Genomic DNA, 13680 nt, shown 5'->3' with positions numbered 1-13680 from the left:
CAAAGAAACCCAAAAAATGACGATAGCACAAAAATAGAGAAAAAAAGAGAGGGACAAAAGTGGAACAATATCTAGAGGAGCACATAGAGAGCGCCATTTGAGTTGTGTTTGCATGTGTTGATTTCCGTCTTATTCCTAATCATATTTCTGTTGTTCACGTCACTTGATACATCTTGTATTTGGAACATTAATAGGCCAGCAGCTAAGACAAATACTCAGGATACTTATTCAGCTTTGCCGAGTTTGAAAAATTTTATTTTAGCCAAAAACAAGTCACAAGATCATCTTTTCGTGGTCATAAGCTTTTTGTCAATTTTAAGCATGACTTCTAAATTTTCCACAGGCCACGCCTTGCACTTGTTTAGGCTCATATTTTTTGTGGTTACCTCTTTTGTGCTCTTAAGTGAAGAAAAAATATAAAAAAAGAAAAAGAAAAAGTCAAAGAATCCAAAAAAACAATGATAGCCCAAAAATAGAGAAAAAAGGGAGTGGTAAAAGTGGAACAATATCTAGAGGAGCACATAGAGAGCGTCATTTGAGATGTGTTTGCGTGTGATGATTTCCACCTTGTTCCTAATCATATTCCTGCTGTTCATGTCACTTGATACATCTCGTACTTGGAACATTAATAGGCTAGCAACTGAGAAAAGTAATCGGGATACTTATTCAGCTTTGTCGGGCTTCAAAATTTTTATTTTGGCCAAACACTGGTGACAAAGATCCTCTTTTCGTGATCACAAGTATTTTGTCAATTTTGAGAAGAACTTCTGAATTTTCCACACCTTTCACTTGTTTAAGCTTATATTTTCTGTGGTTACCTTTTTTGTGCTCTTAAGTGAAGAAAAAATATAAAAAAAGAAAAATAAAAAGTCAAAGAAACATAAAAAACAATGACAGCACAAAAATAGAGAAAAAAGAGAAGGAAAAGTGGAACAATATCTAGAGGAGCACATAGAGAGCGCCATTTCAGCTGTGTTTGCATGTGCTGATTTCCGCCTTAATCCTTATCATATTTCTGTTGTTCATGTCACTTGATACATCTTGTACTTGGAACATTAATAGGAGAGCAGCTAAGACAAGTACTCAGGATACTTATTTAGCTTCGCCGTGTTCAAAATTTTTTATTTTGGCCAAAAATAGGTCACAAGATCCTCTTTTCGTGGTCATAAGCTTTTTGTCAAATTTGAGCATGACTTCTGAATTTTCCACAGGCCACACCTTTCACTTGTTTAAGCTCATATTTTCTGTGGTTACTTCTTTTGTACTCATAAGTGAAGAAAAAAATTCAAAAAAGTAAAAAGAAAAAGTCAAAGAAACCAAAAAAACAACAACAACACAAAAATAGAGAAAAAAGAGGGAAAAAATAGAACAATATCTAGAGGAGCACATAGAGAGCGCCATTCGAGCTATGTTTGCGTGTGCTGATTTCCGCTTTGTTCCTAATCATATTTTTGCTATTCACCTCACTTGATACATCTGGTACTTAGAACATTAATAGGCCAACAACTAGGACACGTACTCGAGATACTTATTCAGCTTTGTCGGGTTCAGAAAATTTTTATTTTGGCCAAAAACTGGTCACAAGATCCTCTTTTCGTGGTCTCAAGTATTTTGTTAATTTTGCGCATGACTTCTGAATTTTCCACCAGCCACACCTTTTACTTGTTTAAGCTCATATTTTCTTTGGTTACTACTTTTGTCCTCCTAAGTGAAGAAAAAATATCAAAAAAATAAAAATAAAAAGTCAAAGAAAGCAAAAAAACAACGACAACCCAAAAATAGAGAAAAAAGAGGGGCAAAAGTGGAATAATATCTAGAGGAGCACATAGAGAGTGCCATTTGAGTTGTGTTTACGTGTGTTGATTTCTATCTTGTTCCTAATCATTTTCCTATTATTCACACCACATGATAAATCTGGTACTTGGAACATGAATAAGTCAACAACTAAGACAAGTACTCAGAATACTTATTTAGCTTTGCTGGGTTCAGAAAATTTTATTTTGGCCAAAAACTGATTGCAAGATCCTCTCTTCATGGTCACAAGCTTTTTGTCAATTTTGAGCATGTCTTCTGAATTTTCCATAGGTCATTACTTTTACTTGTTTAAGCTCATATTTTCTGTGGTTACTTCTTTTTTGCTCCTAAGTGAAGAAAAAATATGAAAAAAATAAAATGAAAAGGTCAAAGAATCCCAAAAAACAATGATAGTCCAAAAATTGAGAAAAAAGAGGGACAAAAGTAGAACAATATCTAGAGGAGCACATAGAGAGTGCCATTCGAGCTGTGTTTGCGTGTGCTGATTTTTGCCTTGTTCCTAATCATATTCCTACTATTCTCACCACTTGATATATCTGGTACTTGGAACGTGAATAGGCCAGTATCTAAGACAAGTACTCGGGATACTTATTCAGCTTCGTTGGGTTCAGAAATTTTTATTTTGGCAAAAATAGGTCACAAGATCCTCTTTTCGTGGTCACAAGTTTTTTCTCAATTTTGAGCATGTCTTCTGAATTTTCCACAGGCCACGCCTTTCACTTGTTTAATCTTATATTTTCTATGGTTACTTCTTTTATGCTCCTAAGTGAAGAAAAATATCAAAAAAATAAAAAGAAAAAGTCATAGAATCCAAAAAACAATGATAGCCCAAAAATAGAGAAAAAAAGGAGTGGCAAAAGTGGAATAATATCTAGAGGAGCACATTGAGAGCGCCATTTGAGCTATGTTTGTGTGTCCTGATTTCTGTCTTGTTCCTAATCATATTCCTATTGTTCATGTCACTTGATACATTTAGTACTTGGAACGTTAATTGGCCAGCAACTGAGACAAGTAATCGGGATACTTATTTAGCTTTGCCGGGTTTCAAAAATTTTATTTTGGCCAAACACTGGTCACAAGATCCTCTTTTTGTGGTTAAAAACTTTTTGTTAATTTTGAGCACAACTTTTGAATTTTCCACACCTTTCACTTATTTAAGCACATATTTTCTATGGTCACCTCTTTTGTGCTCTTAAGTGAAGAAAAAATATAAAAAAAGAAAAAGAAAAAGTCAAAGAAACCCAATAAACAACGACAGCACAAAAATATAGAACAAAGAGATGGACAAAAGTGGAACAATATCTAGAGGAGCATATAGAGAGTGCCATTTGAGCTGTGTTTGCATGTGCCAATTTTTGCCTTGTTGCTAATCATATTTCTGTTGTTCACGTCACTTAATACATCTTGTACTTGGAACATTAATAGGACAGCAGCTAACACAAGTACTTAGGATACTTATTCAGCTTTGCCAGGTTCAAAAATTTTTATTTTGGCCAAAAACTGGTCACAAGATCCTCTTTTCGTGGTCATAAGCTTTTTGTCAATTTTGAGCATGACTTCTGAATTTTCCACAGACCACGCCTTTCATTTGTTTAAGCTCATATTTTCTGTGGTAACTTATTTTGTGCTCATAAGTGAAGAAAAAATATCAAAAAAATAAAATGGAAAAATCAAAGAACCCCAAAAAACAATGATAGCCCAAAAACAGAGAAAAAAGAGAGTGGCAAAAGTGGAACAATATCTAGAAGAGCACATTGAGAGCATCATTTAAGCTGTGTTTGTGTGCTCTGATTTTTGCCTTGTTCCTAATCATATTCCTGTTGTTCATGTCACTTGATACATATGGTACTTGGAATGTTAATAGGCCTGCAACTAAGACAAGTACTCAGGGTACTTATTCAGCTTCACCGGGTTCGAAATATTTTATTTTGGCCAAAAATAGGTCACAGGATCCTCTTTTCATGGTCATAAGCTTTTTGTCAATTTTAAGCACGACTTCTGAATTTTCCACAAGCCACGCCTTACACTTGTTTAAGCTCATATTTTCTATGGTTACCTCTTTTGTGCTCTTAAGTGAAGAAAAAATATAAAAAAAGAAAAAGAAAAAGTCAAAGAAACCAAAAAAACAACGACAGCCCAAAAATATAGAAAAAAGAGAGGGACAAAAGTGGAACAATATCTAGAGGAACACATAGAGAGCGCCATTTGAGCTGTGTTTGTGTGTGCTGATTTCCGCCTTGTTCATGTCACTTGATACATCTAGTACTTCAAACGTTAATAGGCCAGCAACTGAGATAAGTACTCAGGATACTTATTCAGCTTTACCGGGTTTCAAAAATTTTATTTTGGCCAAAAACTGGTCACAAGATCCTCTTTTCATGGTCACAAGATTTTTGTCAATTTTGAGCATGACTTGTGAATTTTCCACACCTTTCACTTGTTTAAGTTCATATTTTCTGTGGTTACCTCTTTTGTGCTCTTAGGTGAAGAAAAATATAAAAAAAGAAAAAGACAAAGAAACCCAAAAAAATGACGACAGCACAAAAATAGAGAAAAAAGAGACGGACAAAAGTGGAACAATATCTAGAGGAGCATATAGAGAGCGCCATTTGAGTAGTTTTTGCATGTGCTGATTTGCGCCTTGTTCCTAATCATATTTCTGTTGTTTGCGTTACTTGATACATCTTATACTTGGAACATTAATAGGCCAGCAGCTAAGACAAGTACTCAGGATACTTATTCAGCTTCGCTGGGTTCAAAAATTTTATTTTGGTCAAAAACAGGTCACAAGATCCTCTTTTCGTGGTCATAAGTTTTTTGTCAATTTTAAGCATGACTTCTGAATTTTCCACAGGCCATGCCTTGCACTTGTTTAAGCTCATATTTTCTGTGGTTACCTCATTTGTGCTTGTAAGTGAAGAAAAGATATAAAAAAGAAAAAGAAAAAGTCAAAGTATCCAAAAAAAACAATGATAGCCCAAAAATAAAGAAAAAAGGGAGTGGCAAAAGTGGAACAATATCTAGAGGAGCACATAGAGAGCGCCATTTGAGCTGTGTTTGTGTGTGCTCATTTCCGCGTTGTTCCTAATCATATTCCTGCTGTTCATGTCATTTGATACATCTAGTACTTGGAATGTTAATAGGCTAGCAACTAAAACAAGTAATCAGGATACTTATTTAGCTTTGCCGGGTTTCAAAAATTTTATTTTGGCTAAACACTGGTCATAAGATCCTCTTTTCGTGGTCACAAGCTTTTTGTTAATTTTGAGCATGACTTCTGAATTTTCCACAGGCCACGCCTTTCACTTGTTTAAGCTCATATTTTCTGTGGTTACTTCTTTTGTGCTCATAAGTGAAGAAAAAATTTCAAAAAAATAAAAAGAAAAAGTCAAAGAAACCAAAAAACAACGACAACACAAAAATAGAGAAAAAAAAGAGGGAAAAATAGAACAATATCTAAAGGAGCACATAGAGAGCGCCATTCGAGCTGTGTTTGCAAGTGCTGATTTCTGCCTTGTTCCTAATTATATTTCTACTGTTCACATTATTTGATATATCTGGTACTTGGAACATTAATAGGCCAACAACTAGGAAACGTACTTGAGATACTTATTCAGCTTCATCGGGTTTAGAAAATTTTATTTTGGCCAAAAACTGGTCACAAGATCGTCTTTTCATGGTCTCAAGCTTTTTGTCAATTTTGCGCATGACTTCTAAATTTTCCATAGGCCACGCCTTTTACTTGTTTAAGCTCATATTTTCTGTGGTTACCTCTTTTGTGCTCTTAAGTGAAGAAAAAATATGAAAAAAGAAAAAGAAAAAGTCAAAGAAACCAAAAAAACAACGATAGCCCAAAAATAGAGAAAAAAGAGAGGGACAAAAGTGGAACAATATCTAGAGGAGCACATAGAGAGCGTCATTTGAGCTGTGTTTGCGTGTGCTGATTTCCGGCTTATTCCTAATCATATTTCTACTATTCATGTCACTTGATACATCTAGTACTTGAAACATTAATAGGCCAGCAACTGAGACAAGTACTCAGGATACTTATTCAGCTTTGTCGGGTTTCAAAAAAATTATTTTAGCCAAAAACTAGTCATAAGATCCTCTTTTCATGGTCACAAGATTGTTGTCAATTTTGAGCATGACTTGTGAATTTTCCACACCTTTCACTTGTTTAGGCTCATATTTTCTGTGGTTACCTCTTTTGTGCTCTTAAGTGAAGAAAAAGTATAAAAAAAGAAAAAGTCAAAGAAACCCAAAAAAATGACGATAGCACAAAAATAGAGAAAAAAGAGAGGGACAAAAGTAGAACAATATCTAGAGGAGCACAAAGAGAGCGCCATTTGAGTTGTGTTTGCATGTGTTGATTTCTGCCTTGTTCCTAATCATATTTCTATTGTTCATGTCACTAGATACATCTTGTACTTGGAGCATTAATAGGCCAGCAGCTAAGACAAGTACTCAGGATACTCATTCAGCTATGCCAGGTTGGAAAAATTTTATTTTGGCCAAAAACAGGTCACAAGATCATCTTTTCATGGTCATAAGCTTTTTATCAATTTTAAGCATGACTTCTAAATTTTCCACAGGCCACGCCATGCACTTGTTTAAGCTCATATTTTCTGTGGTTACCTCTTTTGTGCTCTTAAGTGAAGAAAAAACATAAAAAAATAAAAATAAAATGTCAAAGAATCCAAAAAACAATGATAGCCCAAAAATAGAGAAAAAAGGGAGTGGTAAAAGTGGAACAATATCTAGAGGAGCACATAGAGAGCGCCATTAGAGCTATGTTTGCGTGTGCTAATTTCTACCTTGTTCCTAATCATATTTCTGTTGTTCACGTCACTTGATACATCTTGTACTTGGAACATTAATAGGCCAGCAGCTAAGACAAGTACTCAGGATACTTATTCAGCTTTGCTAGGTTCGAAAAATTTTATTTTGGCCAAAAATAGGTCACAAGATCCTCTTTTCGTGGTCATAAGCTTTTTGTCAATATTAAGCACGACTTCTGAATTTTCCACAGGCCACGCCTTGCACTTGTTTAAGCTTATATTTTCTGTGGTTATCTCATTTGTGCTCTTAAGTGAAGAAAAAATATAAAAAACTAAAAATAAAAAGTCAAAGAATCCAAAAAAACAATGATAGCCCAAAAATAGAGAAAAAAGGGAGTGACAAAAGTGGAACAATATCTAGAGGAGCACATAGAGAGCGCCATTTGACCTGTGTTTGTTTGTGCTCATTTCCGCCTTCTTCATAATCATATTCCTGTTGTTCATGACACTTGATACATCTTATACTTGGAACGTTAATAGGCCAGCAACTGAGATAAGTAATTAGGATACTTATTCAGCTTTGCCAGGTTTCAAAAATTTTATTTTGGCCAAACACTGGTCACAAGATCCTCTTTTTGTGGTCACAAGTTTTTTGTCAATTTTGAGCATGACTTCTGAATTTTCCACACCTTTCACTTGTTTAGGCTCATATTTTTTGTGGTTACCTCTTTTGTGCTCTTAAGTGAAGAAAAAAAATAAAAAAAGAAAAAAAAAGTCAAAGAAACCTAAAAACAACGACAGCACAAAAATAGAGAAAAAAGAGATGGACAAAAGTGAAACAATATCTAGAGGAGCACATAGAGAGTGCCATTTGAGCTATGTTTGCATGTGCTAATTTTTGCCTTGTTCCTTATCATATTTCTGTTGTTCACGTCACTTGATACATCTTGTACTTAGAACATTAATAGGCCAGCAGCTAAGTCAAGTACTCAGGATACTTATTCAGCTTTGCCAGGTTTAGAAATTTTTATTTTGGCCAAAAACTAATCACAAGATCCTCTTTTCGTGGTCACAAGCTTTTTGTCAATTTTGAGCACGACTTCTAAATTTTCCACAGGCCACGCCTTTCACTTGTTTAAGCTCATATTTTATGTAGTTACTTCTTTTGTGCTCATAAGTGAAGAAAAAATATCAAAAAAATAAAATAGAAAAAATCAAAGAAACCCCAAAAAACGACAACAACACAAAAATAGAGAAAAAAGAGAGTGGCAAAAGTGGAACAATATCTAGGGGAGCACATAGAGAGCGCCATTAGAGCTGTGTTTGTGTGTGCTGCTTTCCGCCTTATTCCTGATCATATTTCTGTTGTTCATGTCACTTGATACATCTTATACTTGGAACATTAATAGGCCTGCAGCTAAGACAAGTACTTAGGATACTTATTCAGCTTCGCCGGGTTTGAAAAATTTTATTTTGGCCAAAAATAGGTCATAAGATCCACTTTTCGTGGTCATAAGCTTTTTGAAAATTTTAAGCACGACTTCTAAATTTTCCACAGGCCATGCCTTGCACTTGTTTATGCTCATATTTTCTGTGGTTACCTCCTTTGTGCTCTTAAGTGAAGAAAAAATATAAAAAAATAAAAAGAAAAAATCAAAGAATCCAAAAAAAACAATGATAGCCCAAAAATAGAGAAAAAATGGAGTAGCAAAAGTGGAACAATATCTAAAGGAGCACATAGAGAGCGCCATTTGAGCTGTGTTTGCGTGTGCTCATTTCCGTATTGTTCCAAATCATATTCCTACTATTCATGTCACTTGATACATCTAGTACTTGGAACATTAATAGGCCAGCAACTAAGACAAGTAATCAAGATATTTATTCAGCTTTGCTGGGTTTCAAAAATTTTATTTTGGCCAAACACTGGTCATAAGATCCTCTTTTTGTGGTCACAAACTTTTTGTTCATTTTGAGCATGACTTCTGAATTTTCCACACCTTTCACTTGTTTAAGCTCATATTTTCTATGGTTACCTCTTTTGTGCTCTTAAGTGAAGAAAAAATATAAAAAAAGAAAAAGAAAAAGTCAAAGAAACCTAGAAAAACAACGACAGTACAAAAACAGAGAAAAAAGAGATGGACAAAACTGGAACAATATCTAGAGGAGCACATAGAGAGTGCCATTTGAGCTATGTTTGCATGTGCTGATTTTTGCCTTGTTTCTAATCATATTTCTGTTGTTCACATCACTTGATACACCTTATACTTGGAACATTAATAGGCCAGCAGCTAAGACAAGTACTCGGGATACTTATTTAGCTTCGCCAGGTTCAGAAATTTTTATTTTGGCCAAAAACTAGCCACAAGATCCTCTTTTCGTGGTCATAAGCTTTTTGTCAATTTTGAGCATGACTTCTGAATTTTCCATAGGTCACGCCTTTCACTTGTTTAAGCTCATATTTTCTGTACTTACTTCTTTTGTGCTCATCAGTGAAGAAAAAATATAAAAAATAAAATGGAAAAAATCAAAGAAACCCAAAAACACGACGACGGCACAAAAATAGAGAAAAAAGAGAAGGGCAAAAGTAGAACAATATCTAGAGGAGCACATTGAGAGCGCCATTTGAGCTGTGTTTGCATGTGCTGATTTCTGCCTTGTTCCTAATCACATTTTTGTTGTTCACGTCACTTGATACATCTTATACTTGGAACATTAATAGGCCTGCAGCTAAGACAAGTACTTAGGATACTTATTCAGTTTCACCGGGTACGAAAAATTTTATTTTGGCCAAAAATAGGTCACAAGATCCTCTTTTCGTGGTCATAAGCTTTTTGTCAATTTTGAGCACGACTTCTGAATTTTCCACAGGCCACACCTTGCACTCATTTAAGCTCATATTTTCTATGGTTACCTCTTTTGTGCTCTTAAGTGAAGAAAAAATATAAAAAAAGAAAAAGAAAAAGTCAAACAATAAAAAAACAATGATAACCCAAAAATAGAGAAAAAAGGGAGTGGCAAAAGTGGAACAATATCTAGAGGAGCACATAGAGAGCGCCATTTGAGCTATGTTTGCGTGTGCTCATTTCCGCCTTGTTCCTAATCATATTTCGGCTATGCATGTCACTTGATACATCTAGTACTTGGAACGTTAATAGGCTAGCAACTGAGACAAGTAATCAGGATACTTATTCAGCTTTGCTGGGTTTCAAAAATTTTATTTTGGCCAAACACTGGTCATAAGATCCTCTTTTCATGGTCACAAGCTTTTTGTTAATTTTGAGCATGACTTTTGAATTTTCCACACCTTTCACTTATTTAAGCTCATATTTTCTATGGTTACCTCTTTTGTGCTCTTAAGTGAAGAAAAAATATAAAAAAGAAAAAGAAAAATGCAAAGAAACCTAAAAAACAACGATAGCACAAAAATAGAGAAAAAAGAGATGGACAAAAGTGGAACAATATCTAGAGGACCACATAGAGAGTGCCATTTGAGCTGTGTTTGCATATGCTGATTTTTGCCTTGTTCCTAATCATATTTCTATTGTTCACGTCACTTGATACATCTTGTACTTGGAACATTAATAGGCCAGCAGCTAAGAAAAATACTCGGGATACATATTCAGCTTTGCCAGGTTCAGAAATTTTTATTTTGGCCAAAAACTGGTCGTAATATCCCCTTTTGGTGGTCACAAGCTTTTTGTCAATTTTGAGCATGACTTCTGAATTTTCCACACCTTTCACTTGTTTAAGCTCATATTTTCTATGATTACCACTTTTGTGCTCTTAAGTGAAGAAAAAATATAAAAAATAAAAAGAAAAATGCAAAGAAACCTAAAAACAACGATAGCACAAAAATAGAGAAAAAAGAGATGGACAAAAGTGGAACAATATCTAGAGGAGCACATAGAGAGTGTCATTTGAGCTGTATTTGCTTGTGCTGATTTTTGCCTTGTTCCTAATTATATTTCTGTTGTTCACGTCACTTGATACATCTTGTACTTGGAACATTAATAGGCTAGCAGCTAAGAAAAATACTCGAGATACTTATTCAGCTTCGCCAGGTTTAGAAATTTTTATTTTGGCCAAAAGCTGGTCATAAGATCCTCTTTTTGTGGTCACAAGCTTTTTGTCAATTTTGAGCATGACTTCTAAATTTTCCATAGGCCATGCCTTTCACTTGTTTAACTCATATTTTTTGTGGCTACTTCTTTTGTACTCATAAGTGAAGAAAAAATATCAAAAAAAGAAAAAGAAAAAGTCAAAGAAACCTAGAAAAACAACGACAGCACAAAAATAGAGAAAAAAGAGATGGACAAAACTGGAACAATATCTAGGGGAGCACATAGAGAGTGCCATTTGAGCTATGTTTGCATGTGCTGATTTTTGCCTTGTTTCTAATCATATTTCTATTGTTCACGTCACTTGATACAACTTATACTTGGAACATTAATAGGCCAGCAGCTAAGACAAGTACTCGGGATACTTATTCAGCTTCGCCAGGTTTAGAAATTTTTATTTTAGCCAAAAACTAGCCACAAGATCCTCTTTTCGTGGTCATAAGCTTTTTGTTAATTTTGAGCATGACTTCTGAATTTTCCATTAGTCACGCCTTTTACTTGTTTAAGCTCATATTTTCTGTACTTACTTCTTTTGTGCTCATTAGTGAAGAAAAATATATAAAAAATAAAATGGAAAAATCAAAGAAACCCAAAAACACGACGACAGCACAAAAATAGAGAAAAAGAGAAAGGAAAAAGTAGAACAATATCTAGAGGAGCACATTGAGAGCGCCATTTGAGCTGTGTTTGCATGTGCTGATTTCTGCCTTGTTCCTAATCACATTTTTGTTGTTCATGTCACTTGATACATCTTATACTTGGAACATTAATAGGCCAGTAGCTAAGACATGGACTTAGGATACTTATTCAGTTTTGCCAGGTACGAAAAATTTTATTTTGGCCAAAAACAGGTCACAAGATCCTCTTTTCGTGGTCACAAGCGTTTTGTCAATTTTAAGCACAACTTCTAAATTTTCCACAGGCCACACCTTGCACTCATTTAAGCTCATATTTTTTTGTGGTTACCTCTTTTGTGCTCTTAACTGAAGAAAAAATATAAAGAAAGAAAAAGAAAAAATCAAATAATAAAAAAAACAATGATAACCCAAAAATAGAGAAAAAAGAGAGTGGCAAAAGTGGAACAATATCTAGAGGAGCACATAGAGAGCGCCATTTGAGCTATGTTTGCGTGTGCTCATTTCTACCTTGTTCCTAATCATATTTCGGCTATTCATGTCACTTGATACATCTAGTACTTGGAACGTTAATAGTCTAGCAACTGAGACAAGTAATCGGGATACTTATTTAGCTTTGCCGGGTTTCAAAAATTTTATTTTGGCCAAACACTGGTCATAAGATCCTCTTTTCATGGTCACAAGCTTTTTGTTAATTTTGAGCATGACTTTTGAATTTTCCACACCTTTCACTTGTTTAAGCTCATATTTTCTATGGTTACCTCTTTTGTGCTCTGAAGTGAAGAAAAATATAAAAAATAAAAAGAAAAATGCAAAGAAACCTAAAAAAACAACGACAGCATAAAAATAGAGAAAAAAGAGATGGACAAAAGTGGAACAATATCTAGAGGACCACATAGAGAGTGCCATTTGAGCTGTGTTTGCATGTGCTGATTTTTGCCTTATTCCTAATCATATTTCTGGTGTTCACATCACTTGATACATCTTGTACTTGGAACATTAATAGGCCAGCAGCTAAGAAAAATACTCGGGATACATATTCAACTTTGCCAGGTTTAGAAATTTTTATTTTAGCCAAAAACTGGTCGTAATATCCCCTTTTCGTGGTCACAAGCTTTTTGTCAATTTTGAGCACGACTTCTGAATTTTCCACACCTTTCACTTGTTTAAGCTCATATTTTCTATGATTACCACTTTTTGCTCTTAAGTGAAGAAAAAATATAAAAAATAAAAAGAAAAATGCAAAGAAACCTAAAAAAAATGATAGCACAAAAATAGAGAAAAAAGAGATGGACAAAAGTGGAACAATATCTAGAGAAGCACATAGAGAGTGCCATTTGAGCTGTATTTGCATGTGCTGATTTTTGCCTTATTCCTAATTATATTTCTGTTGTTCACGTCACTTGATACATCTTGTACTTGGAACATTAATAGGCCAGCAGCTAAGAAAAATACTTGGGATACTTATTCAGCTTCGCCAAGTTTAGAAATTTTTATTTTGTCCAAAAGCTAGTCATAAGATCCCTTTTTGTGGTCACAAGCTTTTTGTCAATTTTGAGCATGACTTCTAAATTTTCCATAGGCCACGCCTTTCACTTGTTTAACTCATATTTTTTATGGTTACTACTTTTGTACTCATAAGTGAAGAAAAAATATCAAAAAAAGAAAAAGAAAAAGAAAAAGAAACCTAGAAAAACAACGACAGCACAAAAACAGAGAAAAAAGAGATGGACAAAACTAGAACAATATCTAGAGGAGCACATAGAGAGTGCCATTTGAGCTATGTTTGCATGTGCTGATTTTTGCCTTGTTTCTAATCATATTTCTGTTGTTCACATCACTTGATACACCTTATACTTGGAACATTAATAGGCCAGCAGCTAAGACAAGTACTCGGGATACTTATTTAGCTTTGTCAGGTTCAGAAATTTTTATTTTAGCTAAAAACTGGCCACAAGATCCTCTTTTCGTGGTCATAAGCTTTTTGTCAATTTTGAGCATGACTTCTGAATTTTCCATAGGTCACGCCTTTTACTTGTTTAAGCTCATATTTTCTGTACTTACTTCTTTTGTGCTCATCAGTGAAGAAAAAATATAAAAAATAAAATGGAAAAAATCAAAGAAACCCAAAAACACGACGACAACACAAAAATAGAGAAAAAGGAGAAGGGCAAAAGTAGAACAATATCTAGAGGAGCACATTGAGAGCGCCATTTGAGCTGTATTTGCATGTGCTGATTTCTGCATTGTTCCTAATCACATTTTTGTTGTTCACATCACTTGATACATCTTATACTTGGAACATTAATAGGCTAGTAGCTAAGACAAGTACTC

Source organism: Miscanthus floridulus, chromosome 11 (genome assembly GCF_019320115.1).
Source record: "Miscanthus floridulus cultivar M001 chromosome 11, ASM1932011v1, whole genome shotgun sequence".
NCBI classification, from domain to species: Eukaryota; Viridiplantae; Streptophyta; class Magnoliopsida; order Poales; family Poaceae; genus Miscanthus; species Miscanthus floridulus.
This window is presented reverse-complemented; position numbering follows the sequence as displayed.